This window comes from Seriola aureovittata, chromosome 3, assembly GCF_021018895.1.
Source record: "Seriola aureovittata isolate HTS-2021-v1 ecotype China chromosome 3, ASM2101889v1, whole genome shotgun sequence".
NCBI classification, from domain to species: Eukaryota; Metazoa; Chordata; class Actinopteri; order Carangiformes; family Carangidae; genus Seriola; species Seriola aureovittata.
Genome location: NC_079366.1, coordinates 27,030,877 through 27,051,106, shown reverse-complemented (window position 1 = coordinate 27,051,106; position 20,230 = coordinate 27,030,877).

Here is a 20,230-nt window from a genome sequence, read left to right as displayed (position 1 = left end):
CACACAGGCACACACAGGCACACACAGGCACACACACACACACACACACACACACACACACAGGCACACACAGGCACACACAGGCACACACACACACACACACACACACACACACACACACACAGGCACACGCACACGCACACACACACAAATCAATGGGATTAACACACATTACATGTGAAGCCAAAGACATTTGGTCACACTGGGTGAATGACCTCGAGAAGAGAAGCTGACTTCTTGATTTGAGAGGGAAATGACATGACTGAAAAAAGCGTCAGCGGCTACAGAACCGAAATTACCAACTAATTTCTCAATCAGGCAAATTCAATACTACACATATTCCAAACAACATGAACTCAGTAATACTAAGGTACTGTCTTAATTCTGCCCCTTTTTCTCGCAAATGTTGTTGGCAGCCCCTTCTTTTCACTGACCATGAGGAAACGTCACCATGGGGCGGTTTGCAGCCGAGTGTGAGGCGGGTGGGATGAGGGTCAGCACCTCCAGGCCTGATGGAGTTTCTTACTCAAGTGAGGAAGTTTCAGTATCTTGGGGTCTTGTTCACGAGTGAGGGAAGGATAGAGCGGGAGATCGACAGGTGGATCGGTGCAGCATCAGCAGTGATGCCGACGTTGCACCAGACCATTGGGGTGAAGAGGGAGCTGAATCAAAAGGCAAAGCTGTTGATCTACCGGTCCATCTTCGTTCCTGTGGTCATGACCTTTGGGTAGTGACCGAATGAATGAGGACACAAGCGGCTGAAATGAGTTTCCTCTGCAGGGTGGCTGGGCTCAGACGTAGAGATAGGGTAAGGAGGGTAAGGAGCTTTGACATCTGGGGGGGAGCTTCACGTCGAAAGGAGCCGGTTAAGGCAGTTGGGGCATCAGCTTAGGATGCCTCCTAGGCGCCTTCCATTGGAGGTATTTCAGGCACGACCAGCTGGTAGGAGGCCCCGGTGTAGATTCAGAACATGCTGGAGAGATTATATATCTGATCTGGCCTGGGAATGCCCGACGTTCGATCCCTGACGTCTGGACTACTTTACTTCACCTGATGCCACCACAACTCGACCCTGGATAAGCAGCAGAAAGCAGATGGACGGACTTAAAGAGGAATAATGCTAAATGTCTAACATCCACAATGCAGGATCTTGCCATTTCTCATCCAAAACATGAACTATATGGGGACAATTTCTGATTCCATCCAATGCCTCACTTCAAACAGACCATCAGCCGTTCATCACTTCACCACTGGACTTATCAGCCCTTCTCTCTTTCAGTTGTTATCTCTCTGTCTCACTCCGTCGCTGACAGCTGAAAAATACGAGGGCAGGCTTTTCACAAAGTCACAAGTCAACGCTCAACATCCTCTCTTTCTTTTGACCCCCTCCACTAGTACCACCCCCCTCGTCTGTTTCTCTGGATATTGACAATGGCATTTTCTGTGAGCAAGTGACTAAGACTCAAAGAATGCGAGTCTGTGTGTGACTTTGTGTGTGTCCCCCTCCGTACTGTCACAGGCTGTCAGGACCAGAGAGAGAGACAGAGAGATGAGTCTGACAAAGTGACAGCAGGACTGTATTTCAGTCTCCCCATTGTGGCCGAGTTGGGGTCATGAACCTGGTGTGACTGTCAAAAAGGAGAGAGAGAGAGGGAGAGCCAGAGAGAGAAAACAAAGCAAGGCTACTTTGAATGCTAAAGTGTGTGAGAGAGGGAGCACTGCAAAAAGGACAATTCATTCATTCATTCTTTTTTTTTTTTTAAGATAATCTTGATAAGAACCTGTTGTTTTAAATTTGTTTCATGATAAGTGGTCTTCATTTTCCTAAGTAAGGTATTTTTTCTATTTCCTATTTTCAGCTAATGCTGGAGTGTGGACAAGAAAAAAGTCCAAAAAGTTGACTGCAGAGTTGTCGCATTAAAAGAAGCTGTTTGTAGGTTTTCTCTGCCGCTGAACGTGGTTTCTTGCCAAGAGCGGGTGGTGGTGATTTTCACTTGACTTCACTTGCTTCGGTCATCGTTGCGTTTACAAGACAAGAGGTTAGAAAACGCCCACTGTAGCAGCGTTATGTCTTCAGGGTAATAGTGAGTCACTATCGCAAAGTGATGGGGGGCTAGCTGGTTAGCGTACTAACTTCAGTAGCAGAAAAGACGTGACATAGACAAGAGTTAACACTGGTGTTTCTTACCACCTCTGGAGACAGCAGTTGGTGCGTAAAGGAATGACGTTTAATGCTGAACTCACAACATTTTCTGTCCACTTGATGAATATAAGTCCAATAATCTCTCTTTTTAGTTCTGATTTGGTCTATAAACAAGCAAATTCCTCTGCAGATTACACAACATGTTGCTTGTTTGTAGAAGTTCAATTTACTGCCAAAATGACGTTGTGCGTAGCATAATAATATCATGCTTACCCAGAGTGGACACTTGTGTTTTGCATCAGAACAGTGTTTTCCAGCTCCTGAGACAGGAAGTGCTACCTTAGCAACATGGGGAAAACACAGGAAGTACAAATTGCATGCTTTGAATTCCAGCGTTTTCTTACACCAGTGATGGAGAGAGAGAGAGATAGAGAGAGAGAGAGAGACAGAGAGAGAAAGAGAGAGAGAAAGAGAGAAGGAACAATGAGCAGCTCACACGGTTTCGCCAAAAAGACACAAATGTTCAAACTGGACGGCTGGAGTCACACAGATGGTTAGTCACACACAAAAGGTCAATTATGAAGCCGCGGAATGAAAAGACAATTATGGTGCTTATGGGTGAACACACACATATCTCCAGAAACACTTGCAGCAGGAATGTCATCGCGCTCCTAAAACTGAGACAGAAATCCTAAGACCTCAAACCCGGGTCAAACTAAAACTTTTTTGAGTTGATCAGCATCATAAGCCCCATGCGAAAAAAAAAAAAAAGAAAAAAATGATGAATTTCATTTTGACTGTCGAAGACATTGATTAAGGAGGTTTGTCATACTGATGGATCTGTACATAGCGGAAGACTAACCATTGTTACATAAAGAAAAAGAAGGATTTTACTTTGTCCTTCCACTGTAATAGAAGTAACTTTTCATCCGCTGACAGACTGCACTAAGTGTCCAGGAACTTTGCCCGGCTGGTCAACTTGAGTGATGAGAGCACTTACGTTAAAGTCCTCCATTCGTCCCTGCTGGATTTGCCGGGGTGCAGAAATAGCATGCTGTTTTGGATTAATGTTTTGAAGGTGGTGGCAGAAAGAAAACTCTGCTGTACATATAGATAGAAATTACTTCACATCAATCAGCCACAATGTTGACATTGATTGGTTCTGCAAAAACCGCAGATTAAGTTTTTTCCACAACATCTATAAATTGCAGCTGCAGTATGGTATTACAATATGACTGAGGTTAGGTAACTGAACACTTGTAGCGTATCCAACTTTGTTGCAGGACAGATTGTGGGTTAGGTCTTAAAAAAGCAAACATTAATTCCAGGTCTATGACAGAACACAAGCGCAAATGGTCTCCCAGATGAAAATAGTATGCACTACACTACATCCACGCAATCCTGTCTCCAGTTACACGGACCGATATAAATGTAACTGCTAGGATAATGGGCTGAGATGAACACATATGTTACACTTCTGAAATCTGAAAGTGCTATAACAAAGATGTAGCTATGCTTCCTAAAAGAATTTAGCTTCTAAAAGGTCTTGAAAGGTTTAGGTCGAAACTGGTCACATGATGCAGCTTGGCCAATCACTGAGACTCGGGTCAGTGAGTGATAGGCTACACACCATAGATGTATGCTACCAAAAGACCTCATAAGGTTGTAGTGTAGAAGTTCTCATAATATATCCATGCTATATACACAGGGGAGAGACGAGACGATAGACAACGTCAGAGGAATCGGGGGGGAAAGTGGGAAGTGCAAGGTAAAGAAAGAGAGAAGGAGGAGATAAAGCTTTTCAGTTGTAAAGATGTGGTGAGATTGTTTATTATAAAAATGGCTGAGACTTTGCTTGAGGAAATTTTGTCAAACTGGAGCTCTGTGAATTTTACTTGCATACCCCTGAATATCAGAGCAAATCTCCACGTGGATTACAGACCCTGTTTAGACCAGACGACTTGTACCCAGATGTGAAGGTTGTGTCTGATGTGAACTACATTTACTCCTGGCATCAGCTTGTTCTCAAACTCAATCTCCCATGACTATTCATGATTGGATTTTGCTTCCCCCATCAACACCGCGAGCACTTCAGAAAAGTCAACCTATAAGCATGACTTTATCTTCACTTAGACTGAACAAGCTTCTCCCCTCAAGCTGTTACATTCACACAATTTAGATGTGGACAATAAACGTGAAGCATTTCATCTTCAGCACATAAATATGTGTAAGTTGCTGTATAAATAAAGTTGAGAACATTTGTTTTTATGTATGCACACAAAGAGAGTGTGTTAAGGGAACTCTTTTGTGATCACACACACACGACACTACAAACGAGGCCACATGCATTTCTGACTACTTCCAAAATGTAGTTCGGGTGATCGGATTCTCAGTACGTCTTTGTTGCATTGACACCTGTATTTTTAGCCTCCGGCTGTGATCAGATCTTCCTGGACAGATCTTAGCAGCAGGTCTGAACAGTGTTCAGTGTTCAACAGTTAAGCTGCTGACACACTGATCTCCCAAAAATCTGCTCTACATCTCCCACAGCCCCCCCCTCCCATTTTCTCTCACTGATGTGTGTTCATACCTCCTCCTCCTTTAATCAAACAGCCTTTCTCCTCCTCCTCCTCCTCCTCCTCCTCCTCTGCTGAGTAGCCTTGCATCACCTCTCTCACCCGTCTTCAGTCTCTCCCGCCATCGTTCTTTCTCTCCTCCTCTCAGCCTTGCTGTTTGTCAGCCAGGCTTGTCAGTGACGTTATTATGTTGGCATAGATTATGCTGGGCCAAACACTGGCTGGATTTACTCCTCTGCTGCTGTTGGCTCCCCTCCCCTCACTCCATTCTTACCCTTCCCCTCTCTTTCTGAGCTCCCTTCCTCTCTCCTTTCCTTCCTTTCGCTGCATCCCTCCTTAACTTTCTCCTCTTCTAAGAACGCCTCTTCACGTCTTTTTATTCAACACTCCTTATCTTTGATTACGTTCCTCCCCTCTTCTCTCCTCTTGACCTCCTCTGTACCTGTTTTCTACTATTTCCTCACTCTCATGAATCCCCTCCCTGCACTCGTCTCCCTTGACTGCCCATAACACCTCTCCCTCCACCTCCAGCTCTCTTTTCTTCCTTTCTCTCTCCCTTCATTTCCATCTCCTTTTCCGCATTACATGGCCAAAAGTGTGCAGACACTAAAACAACCATACATGATTGTTTAACATCAAATTCCAAAATTAAGGGCATTAGCAATTAACAATATGTTTTTCTGGAAACACAATTTGGAAAAGTAGGATCATGTTACATTGATGAATAGACTACTACAAACAGGTGACCTGAAATCCTAAGGACAAACCAACATAAAGTGTCTTAGTGGTGTTGGGCCAAGAACAGGATCACAGCTCCATGGCATTGACTCTACAAGTCTCTCTCTCTCATGCTGGAGGTGGAGAACGCTGTCGAACTAATCAATTCAAAATCTCCCCTAGGAGTTAAACTTGGTTGAGATGTGGCGACTGCAAAGGCAATACAATATGATTCGCATCATTTTAATACTCATCAAACCATTCAGTGCCCCCTCGTGCCCTACAGACGGGGGCATTGTAATCCTGGAAGAGACTACTCCCACCAGGATGGAAATGTTTCATCACAGGATTAAGGTGTTCACTCAGAACAACTTTGTATTGATTCGCAGTGACTCTTCCCTCTAAGGGGACAAGCGAACCCAAACCATGCCAGCAAAATGTGTCGACCACATTTTTTCACCCTGTTTATTGACGTCTCTAAATCCAGATGTCACTTTAGTCACTGCTAAAGAACACCAGCTCCTATAGAGAGCTTTGCATTAAGCGTTGTGTCAATGCTGACAGAGGTTTCTACATACTTTTTTTTTTAGTCTCTCTCTCTGTGATCTGCATCCTTTGTTCTTAACTTTCCCCTCCTCCCTCCTTACTCTCTTACCATCCTTTCCTCTTCACCTCCTATACCCCTCCTCCCTTTTATTCCATCTAATCCCTGTGCCATGCACTTTTCCAAGTCTTTTTAAAAAGTTTTTTTTCTACTCGGCCTGCTCTCTGTACTTACATCCCTCTCTACCCTGTCTTCCTCCCTACCTCCCTCACGCTCTGTCTCTCTCTGTTCTGACAGTGTGATCCATGGGGGCATTATCTTTCCATTATCTGTCCATCCCATAATCGTTTCTCTCACCTCGCCCGGCGTCTCGGGAGAATATTAATCAGCTCACAGACAACTCTAATCACTGCTCTGGGGCTATAACGGGAGCTGCGGTCCATCAGGCACTAACCACACGCTCACACATTCGCACAGAGACGCACATGCAAGAACAGTTTCCAACTGGTCTGTTACCCTCTCTCTCTCTCTCTCTCAGTACATTATGTTTAAATAAATCATTAAATAAAAAGTTTAGCACATACAGATACGGCTATTATAAAAACTGATATACACAAGCACATGCAATTTGTCAAGTGAACCTCTCACCTTCACACAGGATGTACATTCCTACAAGTCATACTGCATACAGCACATAGCCGTGCTGTGTGGTATAAATCAGGCTGAAAAGATTTGTAGTGCCAGTTAGTGTCCAGCTAAAAACTGAAACAGGCAAAACATGTGACCTTTGAGGGGCTGAAGATAGCATAATGGCTGCACTAGACATAGCAGCGATCATTTCCCAAACAGCTGTCACCTCGAGCTTCCCATACTGCATCAAAGGTTTGCTAATGAGAAAAGCAAACAACTCGCAGCGATAAGTGGTAAGCATCACTTTAAGAGATAGATAGATTAGAGGAGATAAAGGGGGAGAGTGCTGAGATTCATGCAAGCAGTCAGGCCACAGCCAGGCAAAACACATTCAGATTTAACACTTGAGGACACACCACTTAAGTTTGGGACACACATTATGATTGTTGGGCCAATCATATTTATGATTGGGGCATCACAACGAAGCAGACCAACAGGCACCACGTCCTCTAGAACTATAATGTCTTAAACTAGAAATTTGAGTCCTGTGTGTTCCCAGCTTTGTTTGTCTCAAATGACTTATAAGCAAAAACATGACAGGTGTCACTGTTGTCAACAAAGAAGAATAAAGTAGGTCTCCAACAGACACAGGAGCATCAAAACTGGACTTGTTGAGGAGCAGAAAACAAGCTGCCTGGTCGAATAAAACTGACTTGACTTGACTTGACGAAACAGCAAGTCAAGGGATGTTTAGTCTACAGGAGCATCACAACAGCACTTTTTACTGCAGCTTTATGGCTTTTATTACAGTGATTTTTACTGTGCCAGGATCTCCACCTCATTGAGCATCAATGGGACGAGACCGAGAGAATTTACAGCAAGACTGTACAAACAACCAATCTTAGACTATTAGACCAGCTAGCGCCACAACGGTATGTAATTAAAGATTTAATGATATGAGGCAAGTACTTGAAATTGAATTTGGATGAATGTGAAAGAAAAAAAAAGGTATAAAGGAAAATGTAGGAGGACAAAGTTGTTTGGTTAGTCAGGTAGATGTAACGGAAGAGGACAGGAGGAGACTCAGTATGGGGGACCCATATCAACTGAGACAAACAGGAGAGGGTGGGTTCAGTTATGTGTAGGCCTCACAGCTGATTATAGGTGTGGCTGAGCCGTGGCCTTGGTCCCAAATCATAAGTTAACAACTTGACGTGATCTTGCATGCAGGATCTTGATGAATGTACGCTCTTCTGGCGGCTGAATGAGGCGCAGACTAGATACTCGTCTACCTAATTGAATGGCCGCTTTCTTCCGTAATGGCATCATATTCTAATATTTGACGTGTATTGTTTATTGCAATACTTTTTTTCCTTTTCATTTTTCAGACACTCAATACCTTAATGTGTACATGCTGTCAGTATCACAATGAATCCATAAAAACATGAAGCCAATTTCATCCCATAAATCTTTCCGCAGCACATTCGTAAGGCACATTTGAATCCAAATGGCAGAAGGAGGAGAGGGCAAAAGATGAAAGAATACCGTGTTTTTTCCCCCAACAGACTTCTTTTCTTCGCAGAATGATCTTGATTATGAATGGCTGCCCTGAGGAGGATGAGAGGAGGAGGAGGAGGTGGAGGAGAGCAGAGAAGAGGAGGAGAGAAGGGAGGGATGAAAGGAGGAGAAGAGGGAAAGATCAGAGGCCGAGGAATGTTCGCCATGGGGGTGCACGGGGACTTAACACGCATGCAACTGTGAATGTTCACATGCATGTGCTTGCACATATGTACCCACAAACAGACATAAAAGAAGTGATGCAATTATATACTGCTCATGCAACTGCACAAACTGCCAAATGACCCCGTTCTCACACACACACACACACACACACACACACACACACACACACACACACACACACACACAAACAATCCACATTACTCTAAACAGCATGTTAAGATGGCATGTGCAGAGACATCTTAAAATCAAACCCCCCAAATTCTCTCCTTCAAACAGGCTGAGAGATGTAGAGGGAGGGGTGTAGCATGAGGAGGGATGTTATGGAAAGATAAGGGATGAGGGGTTACATGAGGAAGTAGTGTGTGTGTGTGTGTGTGTGTGTGTGTGTGTGTGTGTAGATAGGCTATAAATCCCAAGGGGGACTGCAGCAGACACAGCTGTTTCACACCCGTCCAGATGTCAGTGGAGAAAGACAGACAGAGCAACATACAGAGGCAGAGCGACATGCACAGACCTATACTGTACACATCAAAGACCGTAAGGTAACGCACATGCATACACAAAACCCACACATACACACTACAGATGGCGTTGGGACTCATCCTGAGCTTCGGAAAACACTTTGAACTCAGTGAACGAGCTCTTCTTCCTCACTGCAGTTAAAGTGTTTGAGGCACAAACACAGGCTGCAACATACAGCAACTTCTCATGGAGGCTGCTGTGATGGAGGTCTGGATTCATGCTACAGTAGCAGCTGGCTGGCCTGGTAACATAAGCACAAACACAAATCTATCTTACTTTACTTGTGGAACTGAATGACAGTCAAATTGACTCACTCACATCTCTCCCAGTAAACTTATCGTCACTTACAGGGAAATTGATTTGCAGCCAAGATATACAAAGACTCACTCAAACACTTCTCCACGTCAACATGACATGATTCCCAGGGTGATATGTAAGAGTTCATTCATCAAGGTCAAAGTGCAAAAGTCAAGTAAGCAGTCTGTGCAAATAAGCAATCTCCAGACAGCAGTAAAATACTATCTGCCATTTAACAACTGAATAACAGCAGGAACAAAGGAAAATATACATCTCTTGGTGCTCTGGTGCTCAAACCGACGACCTGAGGGTAACAGTTCAAACTCTGAGAGTGATCTTGGGACTACAGAAGGGAAGTGGCCTTTTCTTACTACCTGCAGGGTATAAAGGTTTGTAAGCTGGGCTTGACTCTTTCCTGAAATCTTACTAGCCACTTTGATGAGACTATTGAGCCTGTTTTTGTTGGCCAGAGAAAAATTACCATTCCAAGCAACAATGCAGAACCAAACAAGAGCCCCTCTGGGTCAGGCTAAATAAACCTTTTCATTACAGAGAGCAAGAGTTTGCATTAGCACACTCCACTGCCAGTTACAAGCTAACAAACATAAATAAATAAAAGATGCTAACTATGCTAACTGAGGCTCAAACATGTGGCTGAGTCTCTCTGATGTTTCCTTTAATGCTAACCATCTTGATACTCTGCTCTTTCACCTGGCGACCGAGCACAACCAGCGGTGGTGGGGCGGGGCACAAGGCCTGATCCAGAATTTGTCAATGAGAAGTGTAGATGTGCTTTTAATGTGGGGAAACCATGTCAAACAAAACATTAATGACAGTAGAGTATTTTTACATTGTTTAAAACATGTCTTGAGAGGAACTTTAAAAAAGATTCAATAAAACTTTGATAAAACAGAGTCAACATCTTAGAGGAGACATTAAAAGAACATATTTTCCTCAGGAAAAAAGGAGCTTTATTGTTCAAAATGAATAAAAATCAAAAGAATACTGATCATGAACTCTCTGCTTTAAAGGTACCCTGTGGAGTTTTAGACCACTAGCAGCACAGTGGAGTAATGTTCGGATTAGCGGGTCCCTGTTTCATTTGAATCTTGTGATCTATTAACATGCACACAAGGACTCACATGTAAGGCCATGAGCATGTGGCTGGTGCGATACGCATTCTTTTATTAATTTTTTTTTTTTTAGGGCATTTACGCCTTTAATAGACATCTGATAGTAGTAGCACACAGACTGGGGAAAATGAGAAAGAAAGGTGGGGACGTTGAAATTTATGGTCAGGACCTTAACTCCAGGCCTTCAGGGCCTCCCCACAATGCACCTTCCTGAAGGCAGCTTTGAGGCTTGATATGCCAGAAAATGTGGGGAAGAAGAAAGACTGATGGGAAAAAAAATCCACAGATATGGCTACACAATTATGATTTCAAAATGTTTTAAATTAAATTATTAACTCTAGAAATATTCAATATATTTATCAAGCTTCAAGGATACACACAGTACATTTTACAAGAACTTTCCAGGGTAAGTTTCTTGGTACATTTTGCTTCTCTGTGATACTGTGAAACCAACAACAAAGCTTAACTGTGTTACCCTGAAAAGTAGCTTATTATTTGAATTCATTAAAATTATTAAAATATGATGGAAAAGCAGCAGGATCATATTTTAATAACAGTAAATCAGCACAGATCAGCTTCTGTGTTACCCTGCTCCTTCTTTCTTTTCAAATTATGCTCGTTATGCCTAATGCTTGTCACAACGCTTGGGCAGTAGACGTCACCTGCCTTCAGGTTTCAGCATGTAAGTTGCACAAATAAACTTATTAGAAAACACTTCCACTGTCCATTATCTACCCCTGCTCTAAGATTAAATGTAAAACTATTCAGTATGTTGTCTGTGTGGTGTGATTGAATTTCTTATATTAATTCTAATGTTTTGTGCTATTTCTACCCACAGAAAGTAACCTTTTTATGAGTAGAGTAGGACACATTATGTTGACTCCAGCTCTTCATAAGGCTCTCATGGTCTGCTGATTCGGAAACAAAGCTCTGTTGTATTTTATGATGGCGACTGTTGGAACAGACACATCAGCTCTAACAAGGCGTAACAGGGTCTGACACGTAGGAAGTAGGAACAAAATATTCACTATGAGCCACTCACTGCACAACCATCTTTCATCAAAAGCCCAGAGTGCATTTTTTAAGAGTTGATGTCTATGTGCCTAAAGAAAATAAAAGGCATGGCACCGATATTCACACATAAAGTAAAACAAGATGCCCTCATACTTATTATTTTTCAAGTGTTGGCAGGATTGCCTTTATGAGGATTATCTGCCTGTGCATTTGTCAACACAGTTTCATAAAATAGCTGAAAACTCTGAGATGCTGCAGAGAGGAATTTGTCAAGATGGAAGTAAATCTGGAAAAGATTTTCCACAGCCAATTAAAAGGGAAAGAAGTCACAGTTTTAACCTGTAAAGAGTTTACAGAATATGCATGCATTCACAGTGCAGTGGGTTTTGCAAATAGACCGGACAAACCTCAATGCCTTCATGCACACAGGCTAACAGTTGGAGACGTCACAGTCGATGTCAAATCATCAGCTGTTCTGCAGGGTACAGCATCACAATTACTTTCTCTGTGAAGTGGCAATGCACTTTCAAAGAGAGTAAGGGAATTACAAGTGATGAAAGAAAAGGGTTCAGTGCACTGGGCAAAGTTAAAATAGACAAACTGTGACTCACATTTGATATATTTTTGCAGCTTCAGTATTTGCCTGCTGAAATTCGGCACATTCAGATGCAGCCCTTTCATCCAACTGTGTCATTTGTCAACCCTAAAAGTGCAGCCGTGGAGGAAAGCAGTAAACTGTGTTTGGATTGAGAGTGTGATTGATCTGCCGGCGGGCAGCCTCTCAGCGGGAGGTGTCAGCAGCGCCTGCCAGCCTCGCCACATTTTCGTCTGGCCATACCTGGAGAGAGTCAGCTTGAACCGCAGGGACACGTCAGATTGATTTTAGTTCACAGACCTCAGGCTTGTGTGCGTTTCATTCACCAGCAGCCTGTCTGTTTCCTGTTTCATATTTCACCAATAAACTCATGTTGCACAAGTGGTATGTCTTCACATTCACATTTTGTTAAGTAGTAGGTTGAGTTGTTGACAGATCAAACCATTTGCTGTTTATCTGAGTATAAAATAAAGGTTGAAAGATTAATATTAATAATAGAGAATAAAACGATTAAAACACTGCAAAGAATCAATTTCTGAAGAACCAATCCTGGTGAAAAATGAAACCAGGTTTGACAGTCATCTACATGCAGGGCCTTCATGTCAGGTTCTGCTGGTGGAAGTGGTTTGTGAGCGAAAGATGATCTTTCGCCCATCAAGTCAAGTTGTTGATAGGGGATGAATGCACTTTGGCTAACTTCTATCCTTCACACAACCTGAGGGTATCACTAAAGATGAGTCTGTTTCCCTCTTCAGGATGTTTTGAAAGTGAAAGTGGAGCCTTTTCTGTCTTTCTTCTGGTATGTATACGGGCACACATGCACCCAGACATACACAAACAAACCAGCGTGTTAACCTGCATCTGTCGACTCTTTAAGTGGAAATTTTAAAGTGGTGCAAGCACAGCTGCATGTTGACGTTTGTAGGAAAAGACACAATACAAAACACAGACATGGTAGCAGTGGAGAAACTCTTTGAACCATAACTGACAGATTTAAAGAGCTTTCATTACTTTTATATGTGAGATAAAAAAAACAGAAAATAGTCCCTTTTGTATTGTCTTGTGCTGAAAGCCACTGGGCGATTTGGAAGCTTAATTGGAGGCCATATCAAATGCTGAGTTTTGAATGTGTTTTACCACCTTCAGACAGCCAATGGTTCCTATTGAGGTCTATACAATATTCATAAGGAAAAACCCTGCAGAGACTTCAAATCGTTACGTCAACCAAATTACAAAAAAATCATATTAGCATTTACCTCTTGCTGTATTTAGTCATAAAGAGAATATGAACAAAGTTTGGTACTTTGAATTTGTGCTGAGGAAGTTCCCACTGCTGTCTCTGCTGCGTCATAGCTGCCAATCCAGTGTCTGAAATTTGGAAGACTATAGAGAAAAACCCAATCAGTTTTAATGTGAGCTATATGCTGTATCGGGATTAAATTTATGATGATAGCAGGAAATGAAAACAGAAAAATACAGCTGTAAGATTCAGCTTTTGTGCAGCTTTAATCCTTCACTGCATAAACATAATCTTGATGAAAAATGACTACACCTAAGCATTATTGCGTTGCACTACTAAAACTTGACCTGTGATACAAGGTCAAATGTCATATAACATAATTTAAGCCGATTATGCAACGTGTCTCACAGTAACAAAGTATTAGTGCGAGTGGTCCTGATGTAAAGTGAACCTTTAGCAGTGTTACTGTCCAGCTCAGGGCACTGAGCTGAGACGACGATGGGATTTAAATTAAAGATCAAGTAGATGGTCGATGAAAGGTCAAAGTTAGGTTGTGACCTGGAAGGCATTTACAGAATCAAATGAACTAGGCATCTGTGCATGAAGGGCCATGGTGTCTTAGAACCAGAGAAAACAAAGCCAAAAAGCACAAACATACTGCACTGATGTCACTATTAACTGGACATTATAATTTGTTGATCCCTGGTGACTGTTACAGATCACTGTTGAAAAATAAATCTGTTTTATGATGTGGAAATGCTACAGTGAAGGTTTGGTCAACAACTTGGCGGGGTTCAGGGAAAGATCATAGTTTCTTACTTCACTAAGGTTAAGGGACTTTCATTGCCATGGTTATAATAATAACCACTTGGTTGTGGTTAGGGAGGAATAAAATCTGTCATGGTTACAAGAAACTATCACAGGCAGTAGGTTGGAAACCTGAACAAAAGTCCAATGTTTTGTTGACCGGTCCATCCACTCTGACCTCCTCCCTTCATGGACTTTGTAGCTCAGTAATAACATTACACTACTTCCTCTTTCATTCCCATGAACAGACAGAAGAGTCACAATTCCTTTGGCCCTTATAGTGCTTTGTCACATGGTGCATTTTTTGTGGATTTGCTGAAACAACAAATACTGTTGTTTATTTTCAACAGTAACCTATTGTAACAACAATCGTTCTCCTCCCTGTGTCAACACATATTTATTTATTTAGCACTTGGAAAATAGTACACAACATCTGACATCCAATCTCACAGTGAGATTTGTGTGGATAAATGGAGGGGTAATGACACTGCTGTGGCTCACAGGCCAAATCTGGTCTGAAAAGCAATTTAGAGGAGGTGTACATTTGTACAAATCATATACCATCTTGCACAATGCTCAACATGTTCAATAAATCAAAATCTTTGTTTCCTATGCCAATGAAATTTAAAAAACAAACATTTATTCTTCCCTGAAAATCTGATTATATGCCGACGATAAGATTGTTTCCATGCATAAATGTTTTGGCCTCCTCTTGGCAGAAGGGGAACAGGGTTAACAGGCAGCTGTTGTGGTCACCAAATGGTTATACAGAGAAGACAAAAAATGATGATGATGTCGTGCCCTACTGACTCAAAACAACACAGTGTGTTTTGCTAACACACAATATTTGTACTATTATTAAGCATTTTTACATCTAATATATAAGAAAGTAGCACAACCTGTTCTCCGTTGCTTTTTTCCTTTTCTGATACTAAATGATACTAAATTCATCATATTTGTTTTCTGTTATTAGGCTTTTATTATCTTCAAATTACTGTAGGAAGGGGCTGTATCAGATAAGTCTGCCACATTACAGGATTAGTAATGGGCACGGTAGTTTACACACCAAAGAGCTCCATCATAGCCTGATAAAAGAAGCTGTGGATTCAGCTGTGTCACTGTGAGGCAAACCGCAGAAGCCAACTCAAACACACCTCGGTCAGGGGGCGCAGATCCTCAACCGCCCCAAACAACACTGAAGGTGTGAGTCCTTCAGTAGTTTATCCACACAAGGCCCATCAAGGGCAGCAGCTCTTTGTATGGGCAAACCCTAATTACAGTTTGGACCGTCATGAAAAAGCTTCCGCTCTGACATTAAATACAAAGTCACTGAAGTACAAAGGCTTTCATTTTTTCCTTTGTTTCAGATGCCAGCACAGCAGAAGGAGCGGAGGACCGAGGAGGAAACGGCGGAAAGATAACGGGATTTAGAAAGAGCCAGCAGAGAAAGAGAATTGGGCAGAGACAATGGTTGAGACAAAAATGGCACAGCGAGACAAGAAGACAGACAAGAATGAACAAAAAATGGAAACATGATAAGAATGATGGATTTAGAGAGAGGGAGGGGAAGAAACTCCACGTACACATCAGACGGGTGGAAATGCCATTAAGTTTGGATGTGGACAAAGAGATGAAACAGATCAGAAAAATGAAACACAAAGTTAATTCACAAACTGTATGAGCAAGTTTTCCCAGTTTCCACCTAATCTGGCGATATGGAAAAAGTGCTTGTGTGAGTGGAGGGACTTTTTCCGATTGTTTTCTTTTCTCTGTCACTTAAGGTTAACAATGGTCTATTCTGTGTTTCACTGGACAGGACACTGACACACCCACACCCATGTCTGACCACCGTCCAGAGTGTGTGTATGGGTGTGTGTGTGTGTGTGTGTCTGTGTGTGTGTGTGGGATATTTCTGGGGAGGTTATTCTGATGACAGTGGTGGTATGTGATGATGATAACAGTTTATTCTTATGCATGTATGTGTGTGACAAAGAAATCTGGCGTGTGTGTGTTCCTGTTTGTCAGAAGATTGGACAGACAGTTCATGCTGCAGATCCTGTGGAGGTGAGTGTGTATGTGTGAGTGTGTTTAGAGAAATGTCTGTGTGTTTATGGGTGCGTGTCCGTATATGTGTGTGTCTCCCACATAATATCCGCCTCTACCTTTGTACTTAGCCTCCAAATTTGTCTCTGTTTTGTCTCCAAAAATGGACATTTAAAGGATGAGAGAAGGATGACGAATGTCTGTCTCATTGTTGGGCTTTAACTGACATTTTCATTCCAATCTTCCAAATATAAAAGGCTTATAAATACATTTTAACTTTCAATAAATGTCAGTTTATCAATAAATCATACATTAATTTTTTTTCCAATATAAATACAACATTACAAAAGACAAAAGTTACTCTTTATCCAAATTTTAATGTATATTGTGTAATCTATATTGAATTCCCAAAAGCACAAATGTTAGTCCCATTATCAGAAATGTGGCATTTATATTGGTTTCATGTATTAATTTGATTGATTAATTTTAAGTTGTTACAGTCTCCTCAGCAGTCCACACAGATCTGATGTTTTCATCACTGCAGCTTGAGTAACATTTGTAAGTTCTACTATTGCAACACAACCAACGTTAGCATTAGCCAATAGCTTCCGCCACTGTTGTGTTTACAATACAAGAGGTTATAATGGACCCACTGAGCTGCGCTACCTCTTGAAGGCTCTACAGTGACTCTGTAGCAGAAAGTGATGAGACGGGCTGCCCAGACCAGGGCTAGCTGGTTAGCATGCTAACTTCAATATAAGACAAAGCAAAACAATAGGGTTGCTTTCCACCACTGGAGACTGCTCTTGGTGAGTAAAGGAATTGATACTGATGCTGAACTCTCAACATTTCTTCTACACTGGTAAGTAAACAGCTGTTAATGCTAAGGTTGGCTATGTAGCAATTTGACAAACTTACAAATAGCCCCTTTAAGTTGCTAATTTTCCCACCTCAGCCAAGCAACAACAGTGTCTGTGGGTAAAAACAGGTGGATAGAAAAGCATTTATCAGTAGTTATATTCTTTATCATTTTACCGATGTTTATTTAAATGTATTTCACTTTACTAACATATTATTAAAATAGTGTTCATCTGATTAAATTTTCCATTGGCTTTCATTTCATATTGTGAAAATCCACCTGATTGATTTATGGCACAACAGAATGGCACTGTTTTTTTCCAGCACAAAGAACCAAAGACGTCAACATTTCACTCCTCACATGTCTGCAAAGGGTCGTATAAACTTTTAGAGTGAAGTTGAAAACACTTAAAAGTTCATCCAAATAAAACCATCTTCAACTTAAAAACATTTTTCCAGCTTGACCCCTCTGGTATTTTTATCCTCTTCAAAAAAGAAAATTAATGACACTCATCCTTTGAAATGAAAGTGAAGACGAATGACAACGAAAGCCAGGAAAACAGCAATATCCTCTTGTCCAGCAGGAATCACCTTGGTTTACTGGAAATGTGCTTGTAAATTGGCGCGACACTATGACTGAAAACAACGTGAGCCAGAGTTTGTTTTTGGTACTTATTGGTTTTTTGGTTTTTTTTTTTACACGCTACAGGTCAAACCAGAAGCTAATACAATCCTGAGCCGCCAACATAAGATTGTGAAAAGCTACAAACCTATAGAAAAAGAGTTCAAGCGCTTCTCCTGGATTTTAGACTTCATTTCTCGTCTGAAGTTGATCTTTGATCTTTTCACAAAAATCCCCACGAACTTCATCACTCACACACACACACACACAGACACACACACACACACAAAATAAACAATTTGACTGGCTTACTGTAATCCAGGAAAACAGATTTGTTACTGTAAATCTCCAGGCGTAGCCTCTTTTTATTGGTCATGTACATCAAAAGTCTCTCTGTTGCTTTTTTAACCCTCTCACTCTATTTTTTTTTTCTTTTTGATTCCTCCACCCACCTGTCTCAACCTCTTACCAACTTTTCTTTCCCCCCTTCTTCTAAGAGAGAGAGAGAGACAGAGATTTAAGATCCATGCAGCAACAAAAACACACCCCCTTACACCGACACACACACACACATACATACACAGTATCCTCGCACCAACATCTCAGGCCAACTTCTTGACAACAGACTCCCAGCAGTCTCTTGCCTCCTCCACAGCTTCATAATTGACCTTCTGTGTGTGTCTGGCCATCTGTGTGACTCCAGTCGCCTCTGTTTGAACATTTTCACTGCGAGTGATGCTCACTGGTTCGGCTCAACTTATCTTTCTTTGCCCTCTCTTTCTCCTTCTCTGGCTGCCTATCCCTTCAAACGCTCCGGGCCTAAATGGTTATGACAGTATTGATCAGTTTCTCCATAAAAACTCTCCTTCTCCTCCTCCTCGCTCTCTCGTCTGATGGAAAATTCCCTGCAGTATCATGCTGATTTACACAGTCATGCTCCTGTTCTGACTGCAATGTGCAATAAATCATATTTTAATCATTATCCAAAAACTAGAATTAGATTAATAGTACAATAAGAATTACATTCAGTTACTTTATCACAAGCACAACATTAGAAGCAGTAATGACGCATGCAGGAGTCAATGCCATCGTGCTGTAATGTTCTAACTGTATTTCTGCTACCAAACTCCCGGAAACACAAATGAAGCATGTACAAACAGCGGTAAAGGGTAATTCTGTTTGCTTTTCTTAGAATCCAATTTGCAGGATGCTGCTAATGGTAATGATGATAATGGTCCTGATGCTGATGACCTTGATTATGATGACTACGTTGATGAGGCTGATGTACGGTGCCTCTGCAGCACGCAGTCATCTGACCTCTTGAAACAGGCAAGATCAACAGCACCCCTCAGTGGCACGGATGGAAAAGCCAGGCGGAGAGAAAAGTCTTATTTCTGGGTTCACACCATGACATAATGATTTTAATTAAATAATGAAACCACTACACATACGGACCTTTGGGCTCTCGGTGACCGGAGGGATCACGTATCCACCACTCAAACATCCATCAAATCCTTCACCACTACCTCAGCACGTCATTAAAAGTAATCTAAACTTCCAGCATGAGGCTTTGTTTAAATAAAAAGAAAAATGTGTGAAGAAAACTGGTGAGTCCACGACCGATATGCAAATTCTACAGGCTTTTTTTTTCTGGCTGGTAGCACTCTTGATCAATTTTATCAAATTGAGTTTGGGATTTGGACTTTATTTGTATCTGTCATCATCTTATTTTTATCTTCTATTTTCTCTTGCTCTTTTTAGGACCTATTTATGTTCCTTTTCTATATTTAAACCTTTACATTACCTCATGTCTCTTTTCTTAATTGCTTTTATGTAATATGCTCAGAAAAAGGACAATTAAATTTGAATTTGTTAAATTCAAAGCTGTTTTTGAGTCATTTTTAGAGGCGGTTTCAGATGGGTTCACCTCAGTTCTGATCAGTTTATCTAATAAAAGAATCAATTAATATCTATAATCAGATCACTTATTTTTAAATTACCTGGTGGTTGTTGGCCTGTTACAGTCTAATAACAATATAATTTAGTCTTTAACCATAAAAAAAAGGAGATTCAATTAATTTTCTCTGTAAAACATGAAAGATAATTACTTCTTTAAACTAATGGATTTTATAACAAATAACATCCTGGCTGGGTTTTTTTTTTTTTAATAATTGCAGTATCTCAATTAATTTAATGTCATATGCATCAAACATGATGATGACGATACTGAAAATAACCCCTGGGCAGCACGTTTGTGTCACACAACTCTTTAGCGCAGTTAAACAGCGCCTCCTTGTGTCATAAAATGAAAACGTCAAGCCAAGCTCACAAGAGTGGAGTCATGATAATGAGTGGATGAGTTGCACTTATATTTAAAAATGATCAACGACATATTAGTGGAGTTGAGTGGAAGAATTAAAAATGAACTGTCAGTGATGTGGCAGAATTGTTAAATTACTGTTTATCTTGTTCTAATCTCACTGCTGCATTCTCCCAATTCCCTTTGCTGCATGTCAAATTTTAAATGCACTCATGTTTTATTCAATGTTTTGTAAGTCTGTCTGAGACATGAGGTTGTGTGTGTGCGCGAGCATGTGTGTGTGTGCTATCTGTATGACAGATCTCTACATGATCATAAATGAGGATGAGGAGGGTGAATGTCTGCCGACTGGAATAGAATGAGATAAAGATGGATTGAACTCATCACCAAAGACCAGGAGCAGACAGACAGTTCCATCTCTCACCA